The sequence below is a fragment of the Alligator sinensis genome, unplaced genomic scaffold (assembly GCF_000455745.1).
Source record: "Alligator sinensis unplaced genomic scaffold, ASM45574v1 scaffold13_1, whole genome shotgun sequence".
Taxonomy (NCBI): Eukaryota; Metazoa; Chordata; order Crocodylia; family Alligatoridae; genus Alligator; species Alligator sinensis.
Genome location: NW_005841909.1, coordinates 3,426,056 through 3,435,026, shown reverse-complemented (window position 1 = coordinate 3,435,026; position 8,971 = coordinate 3,426,056). Strand labels below are relative to the sequence as shown.

General features: G+C 48.4%; 1 protein-coding gene across 1 annotated transcript in view; it reads right to left on the bottom strand.

Annotated features, from left to right (window-relative positions):
* The window catches only part of BRF1 (BRF1, RNA polymerase III transcription initiation factor subunit), a 262,404-nt gene that overhangs the window by 222,990 nt on the left and 30,443 nt on the right, over positions 1–8,971 (bottom strand). Inside the window, exon 2 of the mRNA XM_006018683.3 lies at positions 3,138–3,218. The gene's annotated coding sequence lies outside the window, so the exon portion shown is untranslated. The remainder of the gene's footprint in view (positions 1–3,137; positions 3,219–8,971) is intronic.

Here is an 8,971-nt window from a genome sequence, read left to right as displayed (position 1 = left end):
AAAAAAACCACACCTTTGGGTTGTGACCCTTCCCCTTGCAGGCTGGCAGAGTTCCAGCCTGCAAGGGGCTGCTTCAGGCGGGGGGGCGGAGCAGGAGGACAGCGGTCAGGTAGGGGGCACCATGTCATGTGCCCACTCATACATGCACATGGCCACCAGACAACCTGGAGAGCAGCTCCCTGCAGGTAAGTCTGGCTGGGGGTGGGGGATTGAGGGCCCCATAGCAAGGGAGGGAGTTGGGCAGGGCTGGGGCCCAGGACTGAAACGTGCAGCTGCAGGTCTCCCGACAGGAGCAGAATGGGTTGTGGGTGGCTTGTCCAGGGGGCAGCAGTGGGAGAAGGGAGACTGGTTCTCCGCTGCTGCGTGCACTCCCGGGGGCACATGGGGGACACATGTCCCCCAAATTTGTGCAGGCATAGAGGCAAGCTGCCCACTGCAGGCTTGGGCTCCCCACCCTGCTGCCCTGTTCCCATAGTGCCATTTCATTTTAATCACAGAAAAACGCAGTATGTGGGTTTTTTAAATCAAAGAATTTGGTTTTGTTTTTTTAAAAATCGGCAAATATGCCATTTTTAAACAGAGAAAACCAGGATCCCTGATTATACGATACAAGTATTGAAGTCTGCTGGCATCACAAAATGGGGAAGATCGTACCGTATAATCAGAGATTCACACATGCAGCCAAAACCACCCAACTCTTAGGACAAAGGATGCTCAGAATTATCCTCAAGCAAACCTGCCTCCACTTCAGATATTGCATTGCCAAATTCCAGAAGGCTACATCCACTTCAGCACAGCATATGGCCTTATAGTGTGACTGGAAAACAGAGACGACCAGAAAAGAAAAGAATATTGTGTTTACCTGAATCCAAGACTACTTTGAATTTAAAGACACCCCCTCCCCCCAATTATTAGAGTCTGTAAGTGGAAATTATAAATGTTATAAGTTTCAGAAGGTCATCTGAAATTGGTCCCCCAATCTGCTGTGGCTTGGAAAGCAGTGGTGGGGGGGCAAGGGGCCACATACCTGCCCCTTGCTCCCCTACTCATTGTCTCCCCCCCATGCCTGTTTCCCTACCATGCAACCCCCCTGCCATAATACATTTTTCTGTCCCCCCTTCCCATCCCCTGCTCACCTGCCCCTGTACCCACCCTCCCCACTCTGCCTCCTTCATCCCTGCAGCCTGTCCCCACCACTGCTCCCCCCTAAAGCTTGCCCCTCTCGCTCCCTGCCCAGCCCCCTCTTTACCTTCTGCTGAAACTCTGCTCTCTTCTGGGGCAGCCAGCAGCAGCGGCCCCAGCTCAGGAGTAGCAACAGCAACTCCCAGCCATGCCAGGTAGGGGCTGGAAAAACCAGAGCCAAATCAGAAGGTAAGTGGGGGGACCAGTTGGGTAGCAGGGGAGCAGAAGGTGGGATGGCAGGCTACAGGAAATATGGGGAGTGGGAGGCTGCAGGTCCTGCCCCTCCCCACCACCACACACCCCTCTCACTGTCCCCACCACCACACACCCCTCTCACAGTCTCCCCCCATACCCCCCCCCCATGACCCACCTCCTCTTCCAAACAAGCCTTTATAGCCCAGGGCAGGTGGTACTGCAGCTCCAGCTTCCGCCCTAAGCGCAGGGCCAAAACCAGAGCTGAGCTGCCACCTGCTCTGGGCTATTCTTAATTCCAAAACAAGGGCTTTTTCCTCCTGTGCTGACTGGGGGGGGGGGGGGGCCCGCTGGGGGGGTGGGGGGGGGGGGGGGGGACTCGTATTGGATTCGTGTAAGCATGGTAGTTGATTTATGCATAGTCAGGGTATTTTTTCCTCCAGCTTCTTACTTTCCTGACGTTTAAGTTGTAAGGAAGCAGTTCGTCTTCATGGCCTAATGACTACTATATTTTTAAAAAAGCTAAACTGAAATTCAGGTCTGTAAAATGTTCATTCTTTCATCCTATTATACACTTCACTGACAGAAAAAGGAAAAAAGAATCTTATTAGCAGAACCTTCGAAGTCTCAAGTCCCGACAGCTTTGGACCAGATTCGAGGCAGGAGCTCACACCACGCCATGACCTTTCTCCACAGATAGCAGATAGTCCTCTTGGTGTCAGTTAGGCTATCTAAAGTGCACGACACTATCCAGTATGAAGAAAGGTAGCACAATAATCTGGCTCCACGTCAATTATGCTACAATTATTTAAGTATGCCTAACTATCTCCTCCTTGCTATTCACAGGCAGGCACAATTCTGACAGCCAACATTTCACTTTCTCGAGTTGTATGCAAAAGCCTCTACTTGAGGGAAAAATTATTTTGAAATCCTCCAAAGGAAATGAGAATGACAGATAAGATATCAATGGAAGCCCATCTACATCTTAATCACATGCCATCTTTTGACAATCTAATGTGACAAAATCAATCAGCTCTCATCTCACAAATGCACCAGGCAGCACCGATGATTAGCCAAGTGACAACCTGTGCCTATGGATATAAGCAACAGCAAATGAAAATGGAAGCATATCCAATTTCTAAAATAAAAGACTCTTTTCGTTGATTAAAAAATTGGATCGTGCAAACTACATTAAAATGTATACCATATCAGCATTGCCTTTTTAAGCTTGTGCACCTTTTCCCTGAGGTCTGTTTATATCTCTTTGAAAGCTAGGAATTCTCCCCCCACCACTGCCTCTCACCATCACACATTTTGTTAGCATAAACAAGTTGGCATAATCTTATTTTACTACTGTCTGAAAACAAAAGCATAGGAACATTTATTCTTGAACATAAAACACAGACAAAGCATTTCAAGGACATTACAACCGGATAAAGTAAAAAGCCATGGGAGGTTACTGGATCATAAAAAGGTATAGTGGACATGTCAACCTTGAAAAAACCCTTTTAAGCGATGATAGTACTGTCAGGTGCCATTACCATTCATCAGACAACTATCTGACCTCATAAGGCAGATTTATAAGAATCCAGCAAGAGTACAATGTAAAATCAGCAATTGGCAGAATTACAGGCTTGCCAACTCCATGGTAAATAGTACCACAAGGGGTTGAGGCCACATTCAAAACTAAAAATTAAACATAAGCCATCACATTTTGAATGAACTTAAAACCATGCATCAACAAAACTTGAGTCTGCAAGTACCGTTCTGTAGAGTCTGTGCTCGCGATTCCTTTCCCAAATTGGCATGAAATCCTCCTCCTATCAACGGTGTTTTACCCGGACCTATTAAGAGAGAGAAAAAAAAAAAGCACAGAGCTGTCAAATATAGTAAAATCTTATGAAAGCATTAAAAAAAAAAAACCCCACACCTTACACTGTAGCCCACTTTTATTCAATACTTTTATGATTTAAAACAGGACAAATTAGTCTGGGTTAGGAGGTAGATGACGGCTGCCTGGCACAAAGAACAGACCCAAGCAATTTATACATTCCTTGGAAAACCGGCAGGGAGACTGACTTTCCCAGGTCACGGTTTCACACCTGGTCTGCTACAAATGTAGTGGAAAAATGTGCTGTTCCTTCCTGTAGGCAGAACATTACATCCCAATCCAACCCTAACTTGTAAAATCCTTTTCAAAGGAAGCCACACAACAAACTGCTTGGCTTTTATTTTTTGTCTGGAGAATGTTCTGTATGGAAATACAATAACTAAAACATGGTTGCGGTGCTCCCAAGTGACTGCACTGCAGGTAACATATACAAACCTACCCATTAAAATAGCTGCAGTTTAAAGTCAGACAACTCTCCTGCAGCTGGGTTAGGATGTCCGGAACGACTGCATCCCTGCTATGCTAGTTTAAAGATGAAAATAACTCTCAGGAGAAAGTTTCATACTTCCTGCCACTCCTGCCTTTCTAAATTAGCATAAAGCAGTGGTCACCAACCAGCGGATCTCAATCCACCAGCAGATCTCGGAGCCTCTTGGAGCTGATTCGAGGCTGGGGTGAGGGGCTGACTGCTCGCGTGCATGCGCGCACACATGCCCCAGCCCAGCAGGTCAGTCCCTGGGGGAAGGAAGGCGCGGGGGCAAGATCAAGGCCTCCTGCGGTGAGGAACAGTGCCGCAGAGGCAGGAGCAGGGGTAAGTTGAGTGGGACCCTGGCCAGGTGGGACTTACCTGCTGGGGAGGTGCGCCCTCCAAAAATGTTTTCTTCCTCTGCCTTGATCTACCCCCCTCCCTCCCCACAAACTTACCTCCTGGGCACGGGAAGGAGGGGAGGAGGGGGTAGCAGCGGCACACAGTAGATCTTCCCCAGAAGTAGATTTTAGATATGAGAACATGCCAATTTGAGAAGCAAAATGCTAAATCCTGCAGCGCTGAAATAATTAAGTACTGTACTGTTCTGATTATAAGTGAACCCTGTATTAGACAGCATTACATTTTCAGGTTCTGTTTTCGGAAAAACAGCTTTTTCCATGAATACGAGTCCATGACTGCAGATAAAAAACTTGGAACTGCTACTGCCCTTTCAGATGCCCCTCTGGAGAATTAAGCAACAAGGAAAGGACCCAATGGCACTACAAATATTGCAAGTACAAAAGCCCAAACTTGTTCAGGGCCAAATTACAGGCCAACCTCAGGTATAAGTCAAGTGCAATTGTTAAGTTTCTTTTGGAGGAGGGGAAAAAAAAAAACCAAAACAAACAGACAGACTTAATTACTATATTCAAAACAGTACAGTAGTTAATTATTTGCAGGATACTCTGAACCCCAGCAGTTCTCTTTCTGGTAAGAAAAAAGGTGACATTTGTCCCCTGTCGTGCCCCCTTCTTCCCAAGTCACAAAAAAATCCTTCCATCTGAATAGACCTGTACAAGATACTTTCTGGAACCAAACACCATTCCTGAGTTGGGCTTTGGTGCGCGCGTGGATACAAGTACATAAAGGAGGGAAGTGTCATTTCAAAGGAGTTCAAGACATGAAGAGTACTGTATTTCTCCAATTAATAAACCCAAAACTGTTCCAGCCATCTGGCAAGGTTGCACTGTACTAGGCCTTCTGGACTAGCCCCCTCCTTCCAAGTATTTAATTTTAAATAACTTTGAGAGAGGTATAAAACAGCCAAAACAACAGAACGATTTTGCACATTCTTGTGAGCCCTTTGAATCCGGCTGGGTTTTCAATGCTCTCCCCTCACTGTAGGGGTATGCCAACTTCAGCTGCCATTCATTTCACAGCTCTCTTCAGCCAAAGGGGAGGAAAAAAAGAAATAAAATAAAAAAAACCCACAAAAACCCAGAGGTTCTAGATGTGGAGGCTCCCCAGCTTAACTACGACAGATCAGGATCCTGGTAAGAAAACCAGAGCAGTCACCGTGGACTTCGGACACCCAATGTGTTGATAGCTTCGTAGAGGTTTAACCAGAGGTTCCCAAACTTGTTTTTACCACGTACCCCCTTCCAGAGTTAACAGCAGCCTGTGTACCTCTACCAACATATAATAATAATTGATATTTAAGGGGTTAAAATAATTAAAATTAAATCTGCCAGTACACAATTTCTCCAGCATATGTCTTGTGTACGTGTACCATAGTTTGGGAACTGATGTGGAAGATAAAAATCCATTTCTTTTTCATTCTCACATACCTAAAATAGTCAGATCACTACACTGGCCAAGACAAACGAATTAGCTACACACAGCTTTCCAACCCTGTCTGCATAACATTGTTTTAGCATTTCAGAGGAACAATTGCTAACCTGCGTTTCAAGACTGGCTCATCAGGTCAACGTATGTGACTAAGAAGAAAACAGAAGAATGGTAAAAGAAGGGAGAAAGAAGATCTAAGACATCAGTAATACAAACGGTGACACACCTGTTAAATCAACCAGGTGAGTAGTTGAGATCACCAGAACAACTCCAATGAGTAAAGTTTAAGAACATATGCAAGTATCTGAGATTGCATAAGAGCCAAGAAGAGTTGAAATTTGATTTAAATTCATTTGACCAAATGACAGTCAATGAAAAATGCTGATGTCGACAGACAAAATGTTTACACCAATGTGATCTGCATTACACCAAAGTAAAAAAAGCAAACAGCAGGGAGATTACAGAAAAAGTCTAAACTGAGGTAATTTAGCTAGGAACCCACTGCAGAGATATGGCAGACGGTCACCCTCCAGAGCCAGGGCTACTCGTGCTACCTCAGTGTCAGCTCCCCAGGTACAGCTGGGGAACAGGTATGGGGCCCTGGCAGCCGTGGAGGAGGAGGTAGGAGAGGATGCCTCCGAGGGAGCCGATGCCACTCCAAGCATGGCACAAGCCAAGAGCTACCAGGACACCGAGAGGAAGAGATGCCGGGTCCTTGCCATCGGCGATTCCATCCTAAGAGGAATGGAGGGGCCCATCTGTCGCTCTGACCCCATGGTACATGAGGTTTGTTGCCTGCCTGGAGCTCGAATCAGGACGTCACAGAGATGATCACGGACCTCATCCGACACTCTGATCATTGCCCCATGGCCCTCATCTACATGGGAACGAATGATGCAGCCAGGGGCAACCCGGACCACATCGTGAGAGACTACAAGGCTCTAGGGACAAAGCTCTAGAAGACAGGGGCACAGGTGGTTTTTTCTTCTATCCTTCCAGTGAGCAGACGTGGACGGCTCCACGAGACATGCATCACTGAGGTCAACCGGCAGCCTCGGAGCTGGTGTTACCAGGCGGTCTTGGGTTCTTGGACCACGACCTGCATTTCCGCACAGAGAACATGCTCGGGCGGGATGGACTTCACCTCTCCCCAAAAGGCAAGTGTGTTTTTTCTTCCATGTTGGCTGATCTCCTACAGCGAACTTTAAACTAGGTTCGTTGGGGGATGGGGACGCAGAGGAACACGAGGACACTTTGCTGTCAAGCCAGGTGACATACACAGGAACGGAGGGGCCCATCTGTTGCTCTGACCCCATGGTATATGAGGTTTGTTGCCTGCCTGGAGCTCGGATTCAGGATGTCACGTAGATGATCCCGGACCTCATCTGACTCTCTGATCATTATCCCATGGTCTTCATCCATGTGAGAATGAATGATGTGGCCATGGGCTCTAGGGGCAAAGCTCAAGGAGACAGGGGCGCAGGTGGTTTTTTCTTCTATCCTTCCAGTGAGCAGATGTGGATGGCACCGTGAGACATGCATCAGCAAGATCACCTGGAGGCTTCGGAGCTGGTGTTACCAGGTGGGCCATGGGTTCTTGGACCATGACCCGCATTTCCGCACAGATGACATGCTCGGGCGGGATGGTCTTCATCTCTCCCCAAAAGGTAAGCGTGTTTTTTCTTCCAGGCTGGCTGATCTTGTACGGCAAACTTTAAACTAGTTTCACTGGGGGATGGGGACGCAGAGGAACATGAGGACACTTCGCCATCAAGGCAGGTGACGCGCACAGGTAGTACCCAGGTAAGTGACAGGGGCCAGGGCAGACTTAGGAACAAGGGGGTGGCACGGGCACCTACAGGAGACCTCAAATGCCTCTACACAAATGCTCGAAGCATGGGGAATAAGCAAGAGGAACTCACCCTCCTGCTAGCTAGCAAAAACCCAGACCTAGTGGGGCTCACGGAAACCTGGTGCAATTCTACCCACAACTGGACAGTGGGTATCAAGGGATACAGGCTGTACAGGCAAGACAGAGCAGGGAAAAGGGGCCAGGGGGGCAGGGGTGTAGTGCTATACGTCAAAGAGCAATACACCCCTTCAATGATCAGGATGGGGTCAGAGGAGGGGCAAAATGAAGCGCTCTGGGTAAAAATGCAAGGGGGGCGTGGGGAAAGGGACTTGATAGTGGGCGTCTACTACTGCCTGCCCCACCAGGGGGACGAGCTGGACCTGGAATTCTCAGGTCAACTTGCAGAGGCTGTAAAGTCAAGGGACGAGGTTGTCATGGGTGACCTAAACTACCCAGACATCTGCTGGGAGGAGCACTCACCCAGGTCCGACCGCTCACAGAGGTTCCTAGCCAGGATACAGGACCTCCACCTAACCCAGGAGGTGCACAGTCCTACCAAGGGAAATGCCTTGTTGGACTTGGATCTTGCCACAGGCGACCCCTGGTGTGGAGTCTACGGGTACTTGACCACCTGGGTGACAGTGGTCATCGCCTGCTGGAATTTACTATCCAGTACAGGGTGGTGAAAGCAAGCAGCAAGGCAGAGGTCCTCGACTTCAGGAGGGCCGACTTCTGTAAGCTAAGAAGGTAAGTAGGAGAGGCATTGGGGTCTCAGAGCTTCAATGAGATGGAAGTCCAAGACAGGTGGTTGTTCCTCAAGGAGACGATCCTCCGAGCTCAAAGGGAGTCAGTCCCAATGCGCACCCAGGGGGGCAGGAGTGCTAAGAAGCCCCCATGGCTCGGCAAAGGCATCCAGGGATGCCTGAGGGCAAAAAAGGAAGCGTACAAATAGTGGAAGCAAGGGGCTATCACCAAGGAGGATTACACCTCCGTTGCTCAGGACTGCAGGGAGGCGGTTAAGAAGGCCAAGCCAGAGATGGAGCTAGGGCTAGTGACCAGAATTAAGGATAATAAAAAGTCCGGTAATCTGGTGGCCACGCCAGACAAGAAAGCTGATATTTTTAACAGTTTCTTTGCCTCTTTTCCTGAACAGGGACCAGGTTATCCCACCTACCAGAGGTAGGGACAATCTTGGGGATAGGTCTATCAAGCCTTCAGTTAGTGCAGATGTAGTTAAGGATCTTCTGGAAGGGCTAGACATTTTTAAATCTGTAGGTCAGGATGCCCTCCACCCAAGGGTGTTGAGGGAGCTGGCAGGGGTCATCGCAGAGCCCTTGGCCCGGCTGTATGAGCATTCGTGGTCATCTGGCCAAGTGCCGGGGGATTGGAAACTGGCTAATGTGGTCCCTATTTCTAAGAAGGGGAGGAAGGAGGACCAAAGTAATTATAGGCCTGTAAGCCTCACCTCAGTGCTCGGGAAGCTCTGGGAGAGAATCAAGGAGCACATCTGTGGGGGGCCTGCAGGGGAGATCATGCT